A 21,625-nucleotide genomic window follows, 5' to 3' on the forward strand; every position below is an offset into this window, starting at 1 on the left:
TGAATACTACAAAACATTAAAACATTGAAGGAGTATGTAAAAAATAAAATGTGATCCTGCTTTATTTTATGCCTTCACTCATGAGGGAAATTGTTAATAGTTTGGTGTGTATCATTCCAGTTCATTTTCTATGAATTTAGAAATATATGTACACATTTATTAGTATGTGTGTATTTATGCATGCATATTTTACTTGTATAAAGATAAAATTACTCTGTAAAATATATTTAGTATATTCTCACTTATATTAAGTATGTTAAAAACGTATGTGGGACAGCTTTCAAGACTCTGGACATTGCATAGCAAAGGTGAGGGATGCCAGAGAGATGGGAAACACATGAGGTGAATTCTACGGCTGTTTCAGCTTGTTGCCTTTGGTGTCTGTTGAGGTCTTTAGCTCACCTGCTGCATTGCAGAGACACATATAAATACAGAAAGAGAGAGTAGGGCTATAGGCGAATACTCCTGTTATGTTAACTAGAGAAGGCCTTTCTTAGCATGGGATGAAAGCTGAGCATGAAAGGATGCCTCCACTCTGCTCCATAGTCTGTAGTCTGCGACTGAGTCCAGACCTTCTCTGTTTCAACCCCTGTTTTCTGGTGGGTGGAGGAGGGGAGACGGAAGGCTGGGGAGTGGGATCTAGAGATGGGAGTCGCACTGCACCTTATACTTTTCTCCCAGCTGCTGTTTCCTGTCCCTCCCTGAAGCCCAGCCTTCAGAGATGCCCTGTGCCTCTATTCCAGGCCTTTCTGGGGCTTTGAAACTTGCTTTCTATTAGCTTTTACCCTGTAAGCAGTTGGGTTACAGATTTCTCCGCTCTTCCAAATCAGATATCATTTTTGATCTTCTTTCTGTATTTAAAATTGTGTAGAGGAAAATGTTGGAAATACTCTTCTAGACATTGGCCTATGCAAAGAATTTATGAAGAAGACCCCAAAGGCAATCACAACAGCAACAAAAATAAATAAATGGGACCTAATCAAATTAAAAAGCTTCTGTACAGCCAAAGAAACTGTCAAGAGAGCAAACAGACAACCCACAGAATGGGAGAAAATTTTCGCAAGCTACACATAAGGGTTGATAACTAGAATCTATTTAGAACTCAGGAAAATCAGCAAGAAAAAATCAAACAACCCTATCAAAAAATGGGCAAAGGACATGAACAGAAACTTCTTAAAAGAAGACAGAATAATGTCCAACAAACATATGAAAAAATGCTCAACATCTCTAATCATCAGGGAAATGCAAATCAAAACCACAATGAGATATCACTTATCTCTAATGAGAATGGCCTTTATCAAAAAGTTCCCAAACAATAAATGTTGGCATGGATGTGGAGTGAGAGGAACACTCCTACACTGCTGGTGGGACTGCAAACTAGTTCAACCTCTGTGGAAAGCAATATGGAGATACCTTAAAGTGATACAAGTAGATCTACCATTTGATCCAACAATTCCACTACTGGCATCTACCCAAAAGATCAAAAGTCACTTTATGAAAAAGACACCTGCACTCGAATGTTTATAGCAGCACAATTCACAATTGCAAAGTTGTGGAAACAACCCAAGTGCCCATCAATCCATGAGTGGATTATTAAAATGTGGTATATCTATACCATGGAATACTATTCAGCTTTAAGAAACAATGGTGATATAGCACCTCTTGTATTTTCCTGGATAGAGCTGGAACCCATTCTACTGAGTAAAGTATCTCAAGAATGGAAAAACAAGCACCACATGTACTCACCAGCAAATTGATATTAACGGATCAACACCTAAGTGGACATATAGGAATAACATTTATTGGGTGTCGGGCAGGTAGGAGGGGGCAGGAGGGGATGGGTATATACAAACATAACGAGTGAGATGTGCAACATTTGGGGGATGGTCATGCTTGAAACTCTGACTCGAGGCGGTGAGGAGGGCTTGGGCAATATTCGTAACCTTAACATTTGTCCCCCATAATATGCTGAAATAAAAAAAAATAAAATTATTGTTGTCATACCTCATCTGGGGTTATTTCCCGTTTTGTGTTCTCTTTGTCCCTGCTTTTTATACTTCTTTAGCCCCCAGCAGTCATTTTATTGGAGTTTGGGGGTGGGTGGCATACACAAAGGCCTATGTTTAATTCGCTGTGTTTATCTGGTTCCTGAGTTTTTGCTTATTGTCTGTTCCCCATACCCCTAAAGTATAAATGGCTTGAGGGCAGGGGGACTTTGTCTTGCTTAGCATTTTGTATCTGGCCTCTAACAGTACCTGACACAGAGTGGGGGCTTAAAAAATGTTGTCAAATGATTGGATAAAGGAATTTCATAATTATATGGTAATGTTGTGACTTTTTTAAAAAGTTTATTAAAATAGAATTCACATACCATATAATTCACAATTGAAAGTGTATAGTTGAGTGATTTTTAGCCTAATGTATTCATAGTCATGCAACCATCACCGTGATCAAGTTTAGAATATTTTCGTTACCCTCAAAAGAAATCCTATAATTATTAGCAGTCACTTTCTATTTTTCCCAATCCCTCAACCCTAGGCAATCCCTAATCCACTTTATGTTTTTATAGGTTTGTCTATTCTAGATATTTCATATAAATGAAATCATGTCATATGTGGTCTTTTGTAACTTGCTTCCTTCACTTATCATAATGTTTTCAAGGTTCATCTAAGTTGTAGCATGTATCAGTATTTCATTCTTTTTAATGGCCTAATAATATTCCATTTTTTGGATATAACACATTTTATTTATCCATTCATCAGCTGATGGACATTTGGATCATTTCCACTTTTGGGCTATTATGCATAATGGTACTATAAACATTGATGTGCCCATTTTTATATGGATAGATTTTCATTTCTCTTGAGTATATACTTAGGAGTAGAATTGCTAGGTTGTCTGGTAACTCTGTTTAGCATTTTGAGGTACTGTTTTCTGAAGTACCTGCTCTATTTTATATTCCTACCAGCAATGCAGGAGGGGCCCAATCTCTCTATATCCTTATACTCACACTTGTTATTACCTGTCTTTTTGATTATAGCTATCCTTCTGGGTAGGGAGTGTTAGCTCACTGTGGAACCTTGTGACCTTTAACTCAAACAAACATTTGCTGAATAGTTAAGACATGCTACACACTGTGCTCTGGAAGATTAAAAAATAAGTGAATGAAGACCCTGGTTTCCTACAGAGACGGCAAAGCACGTGGTATTTGAGCTGGAGCTTCCGGTCTTCTTTTCAGTTCTTGCTCGTTACATTTTCTTCTTTTGAACCTTTTTTTCTCTTTCATTCATAGCTAAGTTCAACTTCTGTCATGACAGAGGAGCATGAACAATGCTGGTGAAATCTGTATTAAGCAAAAAGACAAATTCCACATTCTCAAGTGAAATGAGAAATAATTAGTCCCTGAAAGTGCTCCGATTCTCATCAGAATAATATCAACATGTTTCTGTCTACTTTCTGGGTATGACATTCCTTTCTTCATTTTACGGGATCAGAAGTCACTTGTACTTCATTAGTGTTTAACTTTCTCATTCTTTTTGTTTTCTTGTCATCCCCTGCCATCCTCCCAGGCTTCTGTAGTTTCTTGGTTGCAGGCTGTCAATCTGGTGGTACCCAATATGTTCTTGTTAAATGAATAATTATTAACATTGCTTTTGTTTAAGCAAAAACACTCAAGATAACTAGGAACTGAAACTTTGCTTTGGAATGGATTGCTTTTCTATTTTCTCTGAATTGTTAATTACAAGAACTGCAAAATCATTGCTATTTGCTATATTTTTTGTAATACCTATGGTATTCCAGTTTCATCATAATTTAGATTTATTTCTATGAGTTGTGCTGGCACCAACCCACCATTCCTGACATTGTCTCTATGGGAACAATATAGTTCAAACTAACCCACTGATTCACAAAGATTTTTTTGAACACACCTTGGTTGTAAACACAGAGGTCCTTAACAGTTAAACCAGAATATTGAATATAGTATCTCTTTAGTAGAACAGGGAGAAGCCAATCTTTCATTGCCTGTGGTCGTTTAGTACCAACAGCGAAAGGGTGCACTGGGAAAGGCATTTTACTTAGCAAATGTCAATCTGAAGTCACTGCTGTGTAGTGAAAAGAGCATTTCTAAGGAAAGAGGTGACCTTGGGCAAGCCATCAACGCTCTTCGGATCCCATCTTCCTCATCTATAAAATGAAAGAACTGGATGAGATGATTTCAAAAGACTCTTCTAGCTTTAACATACTACAGTGTATAAAATCACTATGTTAAATTGTGATTTTTCATTCCAAGTTTAAAATCTTTTGTTTCAATAATTGATTGTTCCTCAAGCAGACTCATAAAAACAGTACCGAAGATAAAATGTGACTCCAGCTGGATTGAGGTCATACCCTACTCCAGTAAGTCTGAGCTGTTGGAGGGTTTCCATTTATTCACAATAGGTGCCTCCTCCAGCTTTGCCCTTGAAGTCATTGGACTGCTGACCAAAGTAATTAAATCCAAGTGTACAATTCATCCAGTCTTCTTTTTCATAATAAAAATATAATAAAAATCAATAGTTCTTTCCCATGGATGGACTACACTGATATATTTACCTCATCCTGGAAAGGGTATGTTGGGGACGTTCACTAAATAAATCATGAACGTGTAGCTACACACTGGAGAAAAGCAAAGTTGCTGCATGTTGAATAGGGATGTGGGCTGTCTTCCTTTGGCAGATGTTTCCAAGTCCTGTTAGAAACTTTCCTTTAATATCGTGACCTCAATATCAAGGCCCCTTGGGATGTTTTAGCTCCATTCTCTTTTCCTCTATTGGAAGGGGATTAGAATTAAGGTGGTTTTCTGTGTTGCAGCTGTGTTTTGTTAAGCTGCTAATTGTGCTCAACTTCTTCCCTGAGGAAGTTCTTGGACTTTGGCTTGGCAGATGATAGTTAATTTGTCAAAATGTTTGAATGCTTTATGTGAACAAGACTAAAGCTCTGTCTATACATAGATAAAATTTCTTGGAAAAAAATGGTATTCAGTCATACACTAGGCTTCTTGGAGAAATACTTGTTAATGACCATTTACATTTTGGTTCTTTGACTTTTTGTAGAGTAGCCTGAAGCAGCACTTTTGAATTTTCATGGGTGGTCATTCTTGGGGTGTTTTAATTTTCTAGTGCTTTAGCTCTGGGTACTTTCAAAGAAGTCAAGACAACAGGATTCTTACTCTAGGTACTGAGCTACTCACATCATGGTCAAAGGAGTGTGGGAGCCTGTGTGTTAGATGTGGCTCCGTCCAAAGCCCCCTGGGGCCTCTAACCACAGAAACAGGTGAAGTCTCATAGGCCTTGTTTGTTCTAAACAGAGTGTGGCTCCCACTCCCCACGGTGAATTTGCCAGCCCTGATCATCCCATGCAGACTCTGCATGGTGCCAACCCTACTCCTGTGACTGCTGGTCTCCCTGTCTTGCAGTGATCTCCAGCCTCACTTTGTGCATCCTGGAGATCTCAGACCCATGACGTCCTTTGGATGCTCCAAATAATGAAATGGAGGAGGTGTGAGCTGGGTATCTGGCCTGTGTGGGTATATGTATGTGATCAAAAGCACATATTTTGGTGCTTCTCTACTTTTCACATTTTGAGAATCTTGCTTAAGTCAATTTCGTTTTTTCTAGTCCTGTGATTTGGATGCAAGATCTCCACAAAATACCTTCTTATTTCTTTCTACTCTCTTCCTATGTAAGTGGTGGCTTGATTCCTAACTCTTTCCCAGAATGGCATTAAGGTTTTCATGGCTCTGGGGAGTGTTTTTTCTTATGAGAAAACAACAAAAATTTGAGAAAGAAATTTTTTACTTACTTACTTACACGCACACACACACACACACACACACTTTCACACTGGGGTTGGGAGAGGTTTTGTTTTTCATTCTCTGAATGCTACAGAACTGCATTCCTTAACTCCTGCTCCAGGGCTTGTCAGGGACTGGGCTGTAGAGCTCTGCTTCCCTGCTTCTGTGGGAAAAGAGTCTTGCATGAAACTTAGAAACTGGTGGGTGGGGAGTGCACAGCTGGAGGTGAGTGGTGCTATCAAGCTTCATCCCTATTTACAGCTGCTCCCCATTGTTGGAATACCAACTGAGCTCCACCTCCCCACCACACCCCACCCACCCCCGGTCTGTGGAAAAATTGTCTTGTATGAAACCTGTCTCTGGTGCCAAAAAGGTTGGGGACCACTGCAGTAGATGACTGGGTAGCTGACTTCTATTTCCATGTAAAGTTCTAGGTGATAATGGAAGTCCTCTATAGGGCTCACTGGGCTAAGCTTTTTTTTTTGCATCATCTCATTTCTTCTCTTCAACAACCCTGTAAGGGAGGTACTATTGGTATCTCCACTTTACAGACAAGAAAACTGAGGATCAGAGAGGTTGTGACTTGCTCAGGTTCACATAGTCAGTAAGTTGTATATTCAAACTGGCATCTATCTAACTCTAAATTAATGTGTTTATTGTACTCACTGCCTGTGAATCCACTGAATCCCTAAAAGGCCTAGAGCCCCTTTTCCCCTCACTGTCTACAGGGGGTATGAGGAGTAGGAGCAGACATCTCCTTCCTATCCTTAAGATCTATTGGTCTCTTCCCTTGGCCAATCTCCTGCTACTGACCCTTCCTGGCACCACTATAATTTCTCTCTTTATTGCTCTGTTCATTCTACTTTGATTATGTCACTAAATTTGATTATGTCACTAAATCTTCTTAACGGGGTGAGGGATAAGAAAATGACTTTTAAGGTGTTGAATGAAATTTCAGATATTGGTGGCAACTGACAAGAGAAAAGGAAAGGGTGGGAGGATTGGTCACTGGATTCGTAAATGCAAATTACACTTTGTTGTTTAATTTTAGACCTCTCCTCTCTACAGAAACAGCACCTTCAAAGGTTACCAGTTAGATACAGAATCCTTACTACCATGTGCTAGGTCTTTCTTGGCATGGCACCAATCACCTGCAGCCTTATTGCAACTTGCCACCCAGGAAACCACTGCCAGATCTGGAGAACGCCAGAGATTGTCAGCCTTTGCTCGTGCCCCACCTCCAGCTGTGGACATCCTACCCACCTGACCTGTCCCAGATGGCGACCATGGGTCATCATTGTTGCCTTTGAACACGTACATCTCTCTTCATGGCGCGCAGGATGTTTTATCTATAATTACAGTGATAAATGTAATTGCCCATCTACCTTATTAGACTGTGAACTCTTGGAAGGCCAAGACTATTTCTGAGTCAATTCCAAATATCCAGTGCATAGTACAGGGCCTGGTGCTTGGCAACCGTGCCAGAGACAGGAGACAGGGATTGAATTAGGAAAAGCTACATTGTAACCATGTGTGATTGTGCTGATGAATGTGCCCTTTATTCTGGGATCATGTCCTTTCATTCTCTATATCTTCCTTTCTAGTGGTTTTTAGGTAAAAGAATAGATATGCAAGGTAGATAAATGTTGCCTCTTTTGTGTATCTAAACTTTAGTGTCTGGTTTATCTTCACAGGGAAGAAGGCCCTATATCATCCTCAACAGAGACTCATTGTATTTTATTTTTTAGATTGTTTTTATAGTGTTTTCTTGAGTGGACTCTTGTTTTGGAAAATGCTCTAGAATTCATCATGTAATATGTGGTTGGATGAAGAAGTGCTGCAAGTAATTCTGTGACTCTGTAATTCTGTGCTGCACAAGATAATTTGTAAGCTGTGTCTTCTCTCTGGAGCAGTGCTGCTGCACAGTCTCTAGGCCACTCCCTGTGTCTATAAGGGTGCCTGCTGCAGTGGGGAGGCCCTCCTGCTGCTCAGATCACAACACTCACAGGGGAGGTGTGGAGCCCTGGCTTCTCTCTTTTGTCCCTTCCCCAAGTACAGGCACCTTCCCTGGGAACCTCTGATCTTGCTGAACAGGTCACCCCACTGTAGTGAAGGATAGGTTACCTGTCCTTCACTGTGGGTGCCTCCTGTTGCCTCTCTGTTGATTCCCAATACTGTCTTAGATGATCGATCCAAACGAGTATATCCACTTGCCACTTTTGATCCTCTCCATGAGAGCAGCGTGGGCAGGCTGCTTCTAGTCTGTCATATTGAGACTGATTCTATTTTTTACATCATCATTTTTTTAAAGCTTCGGTGTTTTGTTTCTTTTTCAGATTAATATTGTCAATCAAAACCCACAATCATTAAGAAGCATAGTGGTAGCAATCAAAGACTTGAAAAAGATTTTTTACAAAAGTAAAAAGCTAATTTAATGATCTGGGTAATGTGAATGTACATAATAAGCTAACATACTGAATTTCTTATTTGGGATGCTTTTGAAGATAGACACTATACACATTAGTCCTATAATAGATTATAGATAGGGGATACCTAATTTTCCAAAGCTAAGCCAAATCAGAAACATTTAAAAAATATTTATCTTTTTGTCCAAAAAATATTGTATTATGGAAATGGTATTTAATTATTTTCATTTGAAAACTACATATACGTCTGAAGTGAATTTTTAAGGAAAAATACAGAAAATCATCTACCTTAGCTCTTTAATTTGAAAGATCTAGTAGTACACTAATGAACGGTAATGGTGGAGCTGACATATCAAGCTAAATGAAAGCAATATAACCAGGGAGAAGAGCAATCATGGAGAAGATACATATTTTCGATTATAAGGAAGCAGCTTCATTCTAATTTTGGCAAAGATTATTTGCTCTCATTAGTTTCAGGCTAAAGTAATTTTGTTTAGAACTGTGCAATGTCAGGATTCTAGAAAACCATTCCTTGCAGAATTGGTCAGAGCTGTGCCAGCGTGTGCTGAATGCCCTATCTTGAATTATTTTGGGCACTGAGGTGAGGTATACCCTATGCTCTGCTGGTTCAGCCAATCTGTGTCCAGAATTTAGATAACATGACAATTGTATGCATTTTTGATGTGTGACACATACCTACATCCACTTACACACACACATACATGCACACTCTCCATGATTTATTGATATAACCATGCTATAGAAGTTTTGAAAGGGAAAGGTGACCTTTTAATGAGGCTCTTCACAGAGGAGAAGAGATAGGAGTTGGGTTTGAATGATGGGTACTATTTAGCTAAACAATTATGGTTGGAAGGCTTTTCTTGCAGAGGGAACAAAACCAACAAAGGTAAGGTCACCTTTTTGGGAACATAATGTATTTAGAATGAAAAAGCCATATTTTCATAAAATAAGAAGCTAATGGGTTTGAATTTGTGAGTTCAATACCAAAAGGTATGTCATGATAGAAAACTCAAAATTGTGTTGGGGTGAGAGTTTGAAGAGCCCTAAAGTAGATGGATGAAAGGCAGCTGGTGGGGAGTGTTCCATGTTTACCAGGTTCACATTCAAAAACTCCTGATGCTATTCTCATCACCCTAAGCCTTCCAGATCTCAGAGCTGCAAGCTCAGAGAAAGTTGTAAAGTAGGTTGAGATTATCTTCTTCAACCCTCTATTATTCCTTTTTTCTTCCTTCCTTTGCAGACACCCACTGTTCTGTGCCAGCTGTCCGTAACCCTCTCACTGGCTTGTCCACCTGACTTTGTCCTTATTAGCAGTGCAATGGCTGGGATGGTTGGTTATGGGAAACACTATCTCAAAGAGTGACTCACATGCAGTAGCCCATTGAGGGAGGCAGCTTTGGCTGGTGGGAAGGAAGAATGTGGGCTTTCTAGCCCTCACAGGACATTGTCATGGAGCCAACCATGCATTCAGGGGAATGATGGGCATCTCCCAAGGAGGAAGATTTGTTTACAGTGGGTGGAGCATTTCTCTCCATGTCACAGGAGAGAGGCTATTGATTCCTTAGGGTAAAGCTGATCGTGTGCATGAGTATGGTTAGTTTTTGTGTCTGTGATGTGCAGTCCTCTGAGCCTGATGGTGGGAGGCTGAAGCTAAGAGCCTGCAAGGGGACTTGTCATCTTGAGTACCCAATAGTAATTGATAGCCAGAGTGCATTTTGTGTTTGAGACCTACTTGATATTTGAGAGATTTTGGAATATAAATGTTTTCCAGCTCTTTGTCTTGACAGACTGAGATGATTAATGATATGTAGTGTCTAAGGAGATAAAATGAGCAAGGCTAGAACACGGGTAGTTTTCCTGACAGGGGACTTTTAAGGCATTTGAGAAGCATGAATATGTTTCTTTAGTGACATCTTGTAATTTGTCTTTCACCTCGACTGACAAATAAAAGACCTCCCAATCTCCTCATGAAAACATTCTCTGGGGAAAAAAGCTATTGTACTTTGCAATGGTCATAGCTTAGGTTTTGGATTCTGCTTACTTTTAAAGTGGAGTTTTAGTTTAAATTATTTCACTGCGAAAACTGAAAAATTGTATTTGGAAAAATTGTTTCCCTTCTATTTAAATGTCCTTTTTCTTAAAAGTTAAGTTTTTTTTTTTTTTTAAATTAAGCTTATTTTGAAAAAAAATCTTATTTCATTTTACTTTTTTATTTGTACAGATTTAGGGATATAAGTGCAGTTTTATTACATGGATCTATTTTTTAGTGGTGAAAGTCTGGGCCTGTAGTGCACCCAACACCCAAATAGTGCACATTGTGCCCAATAGGTAATTTTTCATTCCTCACCCCCCTCACACATTCCCACCTTTCAGAGTCTCCAATGTCTGTTATTTTACTCTGCATGGTCATGTGTACCCATTGAAAGAAAGTGATTTTTAAACCTTATGAAAGGAATTCTGATGTTTATAATTCTATGACTACTTAGCTAGAGATTACAATCTCTTATTTTCAAGGAAACTCCATTATCCAAGGTAACAATCTTGGTGGAAAGCTTTTTAAGCACCTACAGAGTTAATAATTATTAGCATGCAAGTTCCTTTTAGGTGATCATCAGTCATTTTAGGTGTAGCTGGAAAGGTGAGCAGCAACACCTGTTAATTTGGGGGTTTCCTACCAGTTATAAACTGTGCTGTTTTTAAGTTACAAAGAATAATAATATCCTACTTTAATTTGTTGCCTCTGAGTGGAATGAATGAGATTCCTGAAGATCACTGTTCATCATGTTTCTTGGTTACATTAGTTATTCAACCTTCATCTCTGCCCCCCCAAAAAGACTGCTTTTGTGATATTTTCCCAGGGAAACTATGACACTCCCACAGGAAATTTCATATATTTGTTCATTCACCAAAAAAAATTATTGGGTGCTTCTGTTTTGCTAGGCACTGTGTCAAGTCCTGGGGAAAATAAAGAGGAAGGAATAAAGTCAGAAGTTGCGGACTGTGGATTGAGTTATTACAATGAGATCACACTTAACTTCTGTTACTTGACGAAGTCTGATTTCAAATATGTACAAAATTTCCTCTTTCCACACACATACATGTATTTTACGTCTTACATTTTTGTCCTCAGAGATGGAATTGGTAAAAAGATTGACGATGTCAGTTTCAAGGCCTGCCAACCAGGCTACTGAAGCTAATTATTTTACAGTGTGTCACTAATATGATGAGGACAGGGGAAGTTAGGAGAGAGGAGGGGAAAAAAAAATCTCAGGAAATGTAAGTATTCTTGTTCATCTCTGTGTATTTTTTGCCTTTAATTAAAAATCATGTTGAAATTATTACTGGTTTAACAATTAATCTTTCATTGAGCAGTTATTTCTGAATTCTATGATTTCAACTTATTCCTCTTATAGGCTTCACACTTGGTCTGATGCTAGACTAATATGTGTGAAAGAGATTTCTGGCAACTGAAATACCTAGACCCATTTGAGAGAACATATTTCCTGTATATGTATGTTTCCTCAAATGTAACACGAGAGTTGTATATTTAAAATACATAAAGAGCCGCTCCCAAAGCACATTACAAAAGTGGAAAGGGGGAAAATCTATACTCTATTTATTAGCTATCACATTACACAGAATTTCTATTCATAGATAAAGAAAAAATCCCCTTTTGATTTTTATCTTTTGTCAAAATAAATAACCAGCTTTGTTTTAAAATCAATTCTCCCCTTTCACATATAAGTTCTTGAACCTTTAAAACGTCATACAAAATGACAAAACTGGAACTAAAATAATTAATGCCATCAATAAATTGTAATTATCATGTGCTGCAGTTTTTTTTTTTAAATCAATTCTCTAATACTGTCTCTGGTAGAGTGGAAAGCAAACCTTAAATGAACACATTAAATTCAACATAACCTTGCTATTTGAGAAGTTAATATACAAGAGCTACTTTTCTTGCATTGTCAAAAGAAAGTGGCTATTCAAATTTGAGGAAAGGAGTATCCAGAGACTATTGTTAAATTATTGGCTAAATATGCTTTTGCTTCTTTCTGTCTTAATTCAACTTGTCTCTATGGAGAGGAATGTAGGTCAGACCTTGTGTGGGTAGGGGTAACTGCTCTTCTTCACACAGCAGTAAATCCACTCCCATCCCACTCCTCTTCTTTCTTCTTCCTGTTTTCTTTTTTCCAGATGTTACCTGGATTAGCAGAGTGACTGCACTGGGTGGGGAAGGAGAAACAGAGGGAACAACCGATAGTGCTTCTTGCCCTTGGCATTTCAGCTCTGGGAGAAAGCTAGCAAAGGAGATCTGAAATCAGATATAAACTTTGAGAAAAGTAGTAGTTTTCTGCTAATGTTAATACCTAAGACATATTTACATGTTTGATATTGCATATTTGACAGTTTGGTGAAAGTTATTTTAAATAATCACATCTTGCTTTTGGTAATACATTTCCTGTTAATACATTCCAAAAGTAATAGAAATTGTAGCAAAATCCATGGATGACCAAGCTCTATCTTTGGCTTCAGTTGGATCATTTGGATGGCCCTCCGGTGTATGCTGAAAGGTCTTATAGCAGGACAGAGGTGCATAAGACTGGCCAGGGTGTACTTACTCCACACCATGCCTGAGCACACAGTTAATCCCATGGCAGGAAGAGAGGTGTCATTCACCTTCAGGACAAGCTAGCTAATAAGCAGTTACCAAGCATCTTGGTGCTCCATGCCAACCACTGCACAAGGAAAAAAAGCCTATGATAAGAAACATTTAAAATGATGTAAATACTTTATGGTGTAACAGAAAAATATTAGCAAAAATATTCTTAAAGTACTAATGTCTTATCTTTTCTTAGAGTGGGGGTTTGTTGTTGAGACTATTTTATCCATTGGCCATTACAGAAAAAGTGCTTAATGAACAAGCACTTTTTAAGGGCCTAAGGCTTGAACAAGCTTTTCAACAGCCTACAAAATTGTTTAAAAGTTTAAATTCTTTGTTGGCTCCAAAATAAAAAAAAATACTGAAAAACTGAAATTAATTTTTGATTTAAATATCTTTAGAGCATAACATTATATTAAGTAGTCTACTTCAACTCGCCTCATAAAGTTGTAAATAATTTCATGGCTTATTTTAATATGTTTGGTATATTATGGAGGTAGTGTGTATATGTGTGTGTGTGTATGTATGTGTATGTGTGTGGGGGTAGGGGGTATGCGCTTGGAGGGTAGGGGTAGGATAGAGTGTTGAGAGGAGAGGAGATTTAGGGTGGGGGGAAAACTCAAAAACTTATTAATTAAATTAAAAGCCATAGCATGCAATATGATAATTTTAAGAAGTTCATACAATTTCCAAAAGTGCTTCAAAAGACCACATTGTTTCCTTTTGAACAAAGACTACAACTTAACTTTGAAATAATAAACAGGATTAAATAGAAGTTGTGATGTAAAACTCAAATAAGTTTCAGATTTGGCAGTCATCGTTCCCTGAACAATGATTAAAACATCTATTCTTAATGATCATAATGAACACATGTGCAGATGTGCTTTCCTTAGGAGAAAACTGATACACTCTGAAATTGGAATTCACAAAGCAGATATGTTAAGGCATTAACAATTTTTTGCTTTATATAAGGGGTTTCTTGAAAATTAAGTCATTTTAAAGGAATACACATGCTTGAAGCATTTATTTAGAGACTACTATTTAGGGGGAAGTGGGTGAAGAAATGGTTAGAGAATCATAAAGCCCAAGCCCAAGATGTCTAAAACTCAATCTATTACCATCCAAAGCTAAGCCTGTTACCATCCATCCTTCCTTATATCCTCTGTTAATCCTATCCTCTACCCTACCTCCATGCAAGACACCTTTGTTCACTCAGTTGCCTAAGTTGGAAGACACTCTCCCTCATCTCCTAGAAGTTCTCTTCTTAACTTCTTACAGTTACCAATTAACTCTATTAACTGTGCCTCCTCCACTTGTCTTAAGTCTTGGAAGGAGATTTTTTTTTTTGCTATGTATTTTTTTTTAGCAATTCATTTTTTCTAGGGAAGAATTTTTGCTAAGACAAATGCTCCAAATATTTGCTGTACATTATCCTATAATTAATCCCTCTAGTTCTCTTATAATACAGATTATTCAGATTAAGAATCAAGTCAGAGAGAGGAGGGAAGGTGAGAGTTGGGATGTGTGAGGAGGTAATAAACTGACATTTACTGAGTCCCAGTTATGGTCCTGACACTCTGCTAGGTGCTTCATATATGTTATCTAGTGTAGTTCTTACAACCACTCTTGAAGTAGGAATCATACCCATTTTTACCATGGAGGAGAAAACTGAGGCTTAGGGGTTCAGACATGAGCTTAAGGTTGTACAAGCAGAAGGTAGTGAAGTTGAACTCAGGAGCCAGACTGGATTCTCTTCATCTCACCATTCTTCTTTCTTCACTGCACTTCCTTCCTTCACTGGCAAGGAGAAACCAGTGCTTAACATGGAAGTCTTTTGATTTCAATTCTAGTTTCTACATGCTCTTCCATTAACTAGTATAATATATCTGGATAATATAATGTGTCTCTTTAACCAGTTAATATGTCTGGCAGCAATTAGAACACTTGTTTATAATTAGTAATAGTTCCATTGATAAACAAATCTATTTCAACATAAGGCAATTTGAAATGACTGTTTGCTTTAATTTGTTAAAGTATTTCCTATTTCTTTGCTAAGGAATATTGCTTCCCCCAAAAGGGGTCCTAACAACCCCAGAGATTGCAATTCCTGACATGTAATGGAATGTCAATAGATTTTCAGTGGAATTTTTAAGTATAGATATTAAATATACAAGGACACAGCCAAAGCTAAGTAGCCTGAAAGCTTTCCATATAAGATCATAATGCTAAACACTTGTACAGAAACACTCAGATTTACAACTATAGACAACATTAACAGAGCCAAGAACTTATTAACAGTAGAATTCACATAGCACAAATCTAGATAAAAAGTAGATAAATATCAAGAAGTGGGTTACCTCACAGTAAGTGCTCAAAAATTGAGTAGATATTTATGTTTAGTTTAGGATCCTATGTTAAGTGCATTAAAAAGGGCTCTTACTTGAGGAGGGAGGGGGGTGGGCAATATATGTAACCTTGACACTTGTACCCCCATAATATGCTAAAAAAAAAGAAATAGCAAAGAGAAGAAAAATTTTTTAAAAAAGGGCATACACATAGAAGACTCCTGAATGTTTACGAAAACTGGAATTAGGGGAAAATTTTTCTCTCTTATAGGTCAATGAAAAGAGTCCTGATTTTGAGAGTCTGGAGGTCTGCACCATCTTTGCCATTCAATCATTACACAGAGGTGGGAGAGTCCCTTAAAAATGTTCATTCTCAATTTCCTTAGGATAATTAGAAGGGGTTAGACTAACTCTCTAAGGTTCTTCCAGCTCTCACATTCCAATATACACCAAGATTCAAATTTGTTGTGACAGTTCTCTTCACCTCATAAAGAGAGAGATAATAATTCACTTCTTTCCATAATCATGAAGATTAATGTCATAACAGTGCTCAGTCTTCACGTTCATTCTCTTTATGAATTGCAACTCCAGAACTTGTGCTATGCTGTATTCACAGAAAAACAAATGACTTTCAAGCATAATGAGGCTCATATCTTGCTAATCTGTCTTGTGTAAACTAAGTCCCTAAGGTATAACAATCATTTTTAACTACACATTTGTTTAGATTTTCTGACATGCAACTGTAGTCATTTAAAAAGAGGCGTATGCTTTTATAATACTGGAATAAGACATTGATTTGTTATTATTACTTTTCTGGGAATAATTCCATCTATTTGCAGAACCACAATTGAACTGAATCACCTTAAATAATATAAATAGATATCATGAACAAGGTAAAAATTCAACTGCCCCTTAAACATGTCTCATTTTCTGGTAAATTTATGTTTATGTGTCGATTAAGATATGAGGTCAAAATTTATTCCATATCCCTAGAAAGGAGCTAAAGAATTGCTGAAGCTAGGAGGGCAAACTGCAAAACAAGCTCTGACAACCAAATGCCACTTCCTCCTCCTCCCTCCTATTCTGTCTTTCCCGTTCTGGTCTCCCAGCTTGATCACGCAGCGCTCTGCAGGGGAGGAAATGAAAGCTCTCAAGTCCCAGGCAGCCCTGTTGAGGCTGCTTCACAGGACATTTCTGAGGAGATTTTGTTTGTGAGCTGCAAAATTGGATCCATAACAAAGCAGGTCACTGAGGGGGAAACAAAAGCTAGAGATTTATAGGACAGACTAAAGGGCCTGGAAATTCTTTGTGGGGGAGGAAAAAGACTTCATGGAGTTGAATAAAACAGTAAGTGAAGAGTGGCCAAGCATAAAGTTTCAGGAACAACTTGGCCCTATTTGATTTTTAAAATAGGTAGGTCCCTTTAAATGTAGGGCAACTAAAAATAAAAGTTCTCTTTAGGAAAATAAGCCATTAGCAATTCCATTCCAGCAGGGCTAGAGCAGCATCTCTCAGGCAAGGTGCTGGTTGGGTTTCCCATCGCCAGTCCCTGTGCCTTGCCCTCTCTGGGCTAAGTCTTCTCGTCTTAGACCCTTTCACATTCTCCCTAACTTCCCTATTTTTCAATATCCCCTTCCACATCACCTTCCATGAACCTTAGGAGTATTTTACGGTTTATCAGAGGCTTCTTTGTGTCATTTTGCCTTAGAATTCTGTCTATACATCAGCCGTGTCACTTACCAAGAGAATCTAATACACCCTAATTGTCTTCCCAGGAATTTGAGATCCATGTGCAGTCTGTGGAGCAGAAGATAAAGGTCCCTTGAAACTGAGCTCAGCAAGCCTTCTTAGAAAGTTTCTCTGACCTGTTCAGGGAGAGGAATTGTAAGAGCTAACATCTATGAAGGTACTTCTGGTGTTCTAGTCACCATAACTTAAATGCATTAAGTCCCTGAATCCTTACAATAGCCTCATAAGAGAAGTGTTAATACTATCATTGTTTCCATTTTACAGATGGGAAAGCTGAGGAGCAGAAAGATGAAGAAATATGCCCAAACTCAAATAGCTGGTGAGGGGCAGAGCCTGGCTTTCCAACTGTGCTGGTTGAGAGCCCCATCTTCTGCCACTTGGCTGTTAGACTGAGTTCTTGGCTTTGGCCTGGTATCAGCTGACTTGTTATTGGAAACTCTTCTCAGTTTTGGTGACCTAGCTTTTGACTGAGCTACTTGGCTCATGAATTCCATGTACATTTGGATTTGTTTTCAGAGTATTCTCTTGGCTTGGTGATATAGTCTTCTCCACAGCTAAAAGTAAAAATAACCTCATTTTTTCCCTCTTTCCCCCCTTAGTTCTGTATTATTGCTGGGCCCCAGCTGAATGAGGGGAAAAGTTTGGATAGGATACAACGATTCCCACTTTCTAGGGTAGTGTGTTGGCAAAAGCATGATTTCAGAGTTGAGCTGAATGGTTTTCTTTCAGAGTTGAGCTGAGTGATGTATGATTGAGGATAGGAGCACTAGTTCTAGAAACTTCCCACCTGACTGAAAGCACCATGAGGACATGTACCATCTCAGTTTTGTTTATTTCTGTGTCCCCAGTGCCAGCATGGTACGAGGTACATACTGAGTGCTCAGTATATATTCACTGAATGAAGATATGAATTAATGACTGAAGAGGAGGAGGCAATGGCATTGGGCAGACTAAGGAGTGGGGTGTCAAAGTAGGGCCACTTAGATGCTTAGCCTCTGTGTTTTGTCAGCCAGATGCCAGATCAGCTGGCTAAATCCATAAAAACCAGGATAATTCCCACCAGATGGGAGAGCTGAGGCCCCTGATATATTTTTTGCTCCCACCATGGTCTGGCTCAGTAACTGAGAAAAAACTGGTTTATAGGTAGGTTCATCAGTGAGCTAGAAAAGACAAAGTGAGGAGGATTGGTCCAGATACCCTAATCTGCCATTACTGGAAGCAGAAGTATCAGGCAGGACTCCTGTAGTTGTTTTTATATCTTCTAGTTGAAACCATCATTTACAAATTAAGAAAAGGGTTCAAGGCAAGGACTGGGATAAGGACCCCAAAATAAGGCATAGACCTAGATAAAAATAATGATAATAATGAACCACTGTCCCCCTGTTTGCTTCTCTATAATTATTATTCTGGAGTCACATAGCTGGTGGTTATAAAGATTCTTAGCTTCCTCTGTAAATAACATCACCTTTTTGAAACCTAGAGGTAGTTTCTGGGATATCTTCCAGGTCCCACATTCCAGTGGATTGGTTGATCCACTTAGACCAGCGACCCATACCAACAAACTGACTCAACTGGGATTGTGACCCCAGGAACTGAAGCAACACAAGATTTTTACACCCCTGTAATTTTGCCCTGAACCTAGCCAATTAGCAAATCCAATTGCCTAATTCTTTGCCTGCCAAACTATCCTTATAAACCCTGTCTCCTAAATTCTTGGGGAGGCAGATTTGGGAAATTCCTCCCATCTTCCCACTTAGTACTACACGGAATTAAACTCTTTCTCTGCTGTAAAACCTGCAGACTCAGTGTATTGGTTTCCTCTTGAGCAGTAGTATATGAACCTGGTTTGGTAGTAACACCTTAGCTCATTTCTGGGGAAGGCTATAGCTTCAGCCTTGCCTGGAAGCCTAGAGTCTGCCCATATATGGGCATAACTTGTAGGCATAACTTGTAGGCACATTTGCCCCATTTCTTTCATAACAAACTCAACAAGGCACTTTTTACTGAGGAACTTGGGGCACTTCACTTAACCATCATCTATGAACATGCTGTCCAAACCCTCACTGCTATCAGGTCTTGCAATCTGTGGTCTCTCATACTCTCACCAGGGGGTCATACCTTATTTCATATTTGCATCCTTAGGGCCTCGTACAGCACAGTGCTTGCTGTAGAGTTGATACTCGAGAAATGCTTATTGAATGAATAAATGAATGGACAAGTGAGACATATGGCTTGGGCACATGTTGATAGGGTCAATAAGGAAAGTGCTCAGCGCTATGTGGCTCTGACGCCAATTTTTTGCATGCAAACATCTATCATCATTTCTATTTTGAATCTATTCCCCATTTTACATTTTCTAAATTGAGTTCTCAGGACTTTTCATTTCTTGTATTTCATTACTATGGACATATTATTTTGTGCTTGAATAAGGCAGACATTTAAGATTTTGACAAGCATTTAAAAAATTTTAAGACACATTTTTAAATGAATAGAGTTTTGCATTTCACCCTAAGAAATGAAAATCTTGAGAGAATATGTTGAATGGGTCATCCTGATTCTCTCAAAAATAGAAATATTAAACATTTTTGTTGAGCTCTATTCTCTTGACTTCTAATGTTGAGATTATTATAATAAATATTAACTTGTGCTATCACCATATATTTTTTCAGTTAATTCAGGCTAGAAAATGAATTTGGATGATTAAATTGCATGCCTGAATATGAAGCCTACTCTTGAATATGAAAAATAATGAGGGACAGGAATAGTGGAGGTAATTGAAATGCCCCCCAAATCTGTACGTTGAATTTTAATAATTTCTTTTGGCATCTCACACTAAGCTTTCCAGTGAATAGCAGGCAAGCTGACTTGAGTGCCAGCTTCTCTAGTCCTTGTTCACCCTGCCACAGACGTCCTGACCTGCAGTGCAACTGCCAAGAGCCTGGCAGTAGGAGTCACCAGGGGAAGCAGGGATTCCGGTTAATTCACAAATTTCCCAGTCAGCTCTTGGAATAATTGAGAGTCAGTGGTAACAAAGCCAGTTTCTATCTCAGGCACTAATAATGGTGAACATCAACTTAATATTTGTTTTCTTTCTCAAAACCATTCCCAACCATAGGATTCCTTTTCTATTACTTTAAAAATAATCAAAAAAAAACAAAAAACAAAAACACCTTTAATCTTTTTTGATTCCAAATACCTTGCATTTCATCCAGAGGAAGAAAAATCTTAAGAGCAGTTCGGCAAATGTACAGATAAAGCATTTTTTTTTTTATTTCAATGTGACACCTGGGATGAGAATATTTATTTATTTTCTGACTTTTGTTTTGCATCTGAGAAATGAAAAAATAGTTCTGATTCATTACCTGCAGATGCATTGGAGATTTACTGCTCTGTCAGGAATAAATTATACAAAGTAATGAGTATTTGCAGTTGTACCCTCCCCTTCCCTTCCATGGAGGAGAATCCTTTGTTCTTTTTGGCCTGAGACTGGGCCTCAATTGTGCTGAATGAAGGGCAGGCAGGAGAATGGTGGAGCCAAGATGAAAACAGGCTGGATTACTCTATATTAGAAAGGGCGAGGGAGGAGAAAGGAAGACAAGGAGATCCAAAAGCAGAGGTAGGAAGGGGAGAGAAATGTGGGAGGGAGAAGGTATGATGAGTAGGTGCTGAGAGGTGAGAGACTTGATACATCACGGTGCTGAAGCCAGACTCTAGGTCGCCCAGTTTTATGCAGGTTACACTATTAGACACAGAAGGTTCAGCATCCATGTAAGTGTGACTATTCTCACAACAACTAAATATATTCAAACTCTTCATGACTTTGTTTTTCACAAGTCTTTTATGTACTGTTTTTTTTGCATTATTTCTTAGTCTCTCGAGTATAATCCAAGCACCAATGATAGACACATTGTTTTTATAACATACAGTTCTATTGGGGATGAAGTTTAATTTGTATAGTCTGGCATTGGAGTGGTTTCTCTCCGGAGCTCGAGTATAATTTCCCCTTTAACATATTTATGTATTTATAAATTTTTATAAGTTGAGAAATTTTCATTGGGAAAAGCAACTAAGTTATGGTCTATACTCTGATAGTGCTATTGTACAACAATATTAATATGACTTTGATACTATTCCAATGTAAGTGTCTTTTCCTTTTCCTTTCTTTTTTTTAAACAGAGATTTCAGGTTTTTTTGTACTGTTTCCTAATATAATTTTAAAATCTGTTTTTATCTTAATTTTGAATTCTGATTGCCCCTGTTCACTGGGGCAGGGGGCAGGGAGTAGGCAGACTGAGGCCCCAGGCCCCAGAGCACATTTTCCGGGAGTGTCTTATTGCAGGGATCTTTGGGAAAACAGAGCGGTGAACTGTCCATGGTGCTGGAGGAAGTGGCTGGGCATGGGCATGGCAGAGATTGTCTTGGATTTAGGGACTGAGGATCCTATCTGTCTTGTGGTCACATCACTAATGGAAAGCTGTTCTAGTTCTGGCTGATGGGCTGGGACAACAAGAAGCCCTTTAAAAGATGTCCTATTTCACTGAGCCCTAATCCTACAGTATTTGCTTTGTAGAAGCAAAGTAAATAGAGG

Source organism: Microcebus murinus, chromosome 10 (genome assembly GCF_040939455.1).
Source record: "Microcebus murinus isolate Inina chromosome 10, M.murinus_Inina_mat1.0, whole genome shotgun sequence".
Lineage (NCBI taxonomy): Eukaryota > Metazoa > Chordata > Mammalia > Primates > Cheirogaleidae > Microcebus > Microcebus murinus.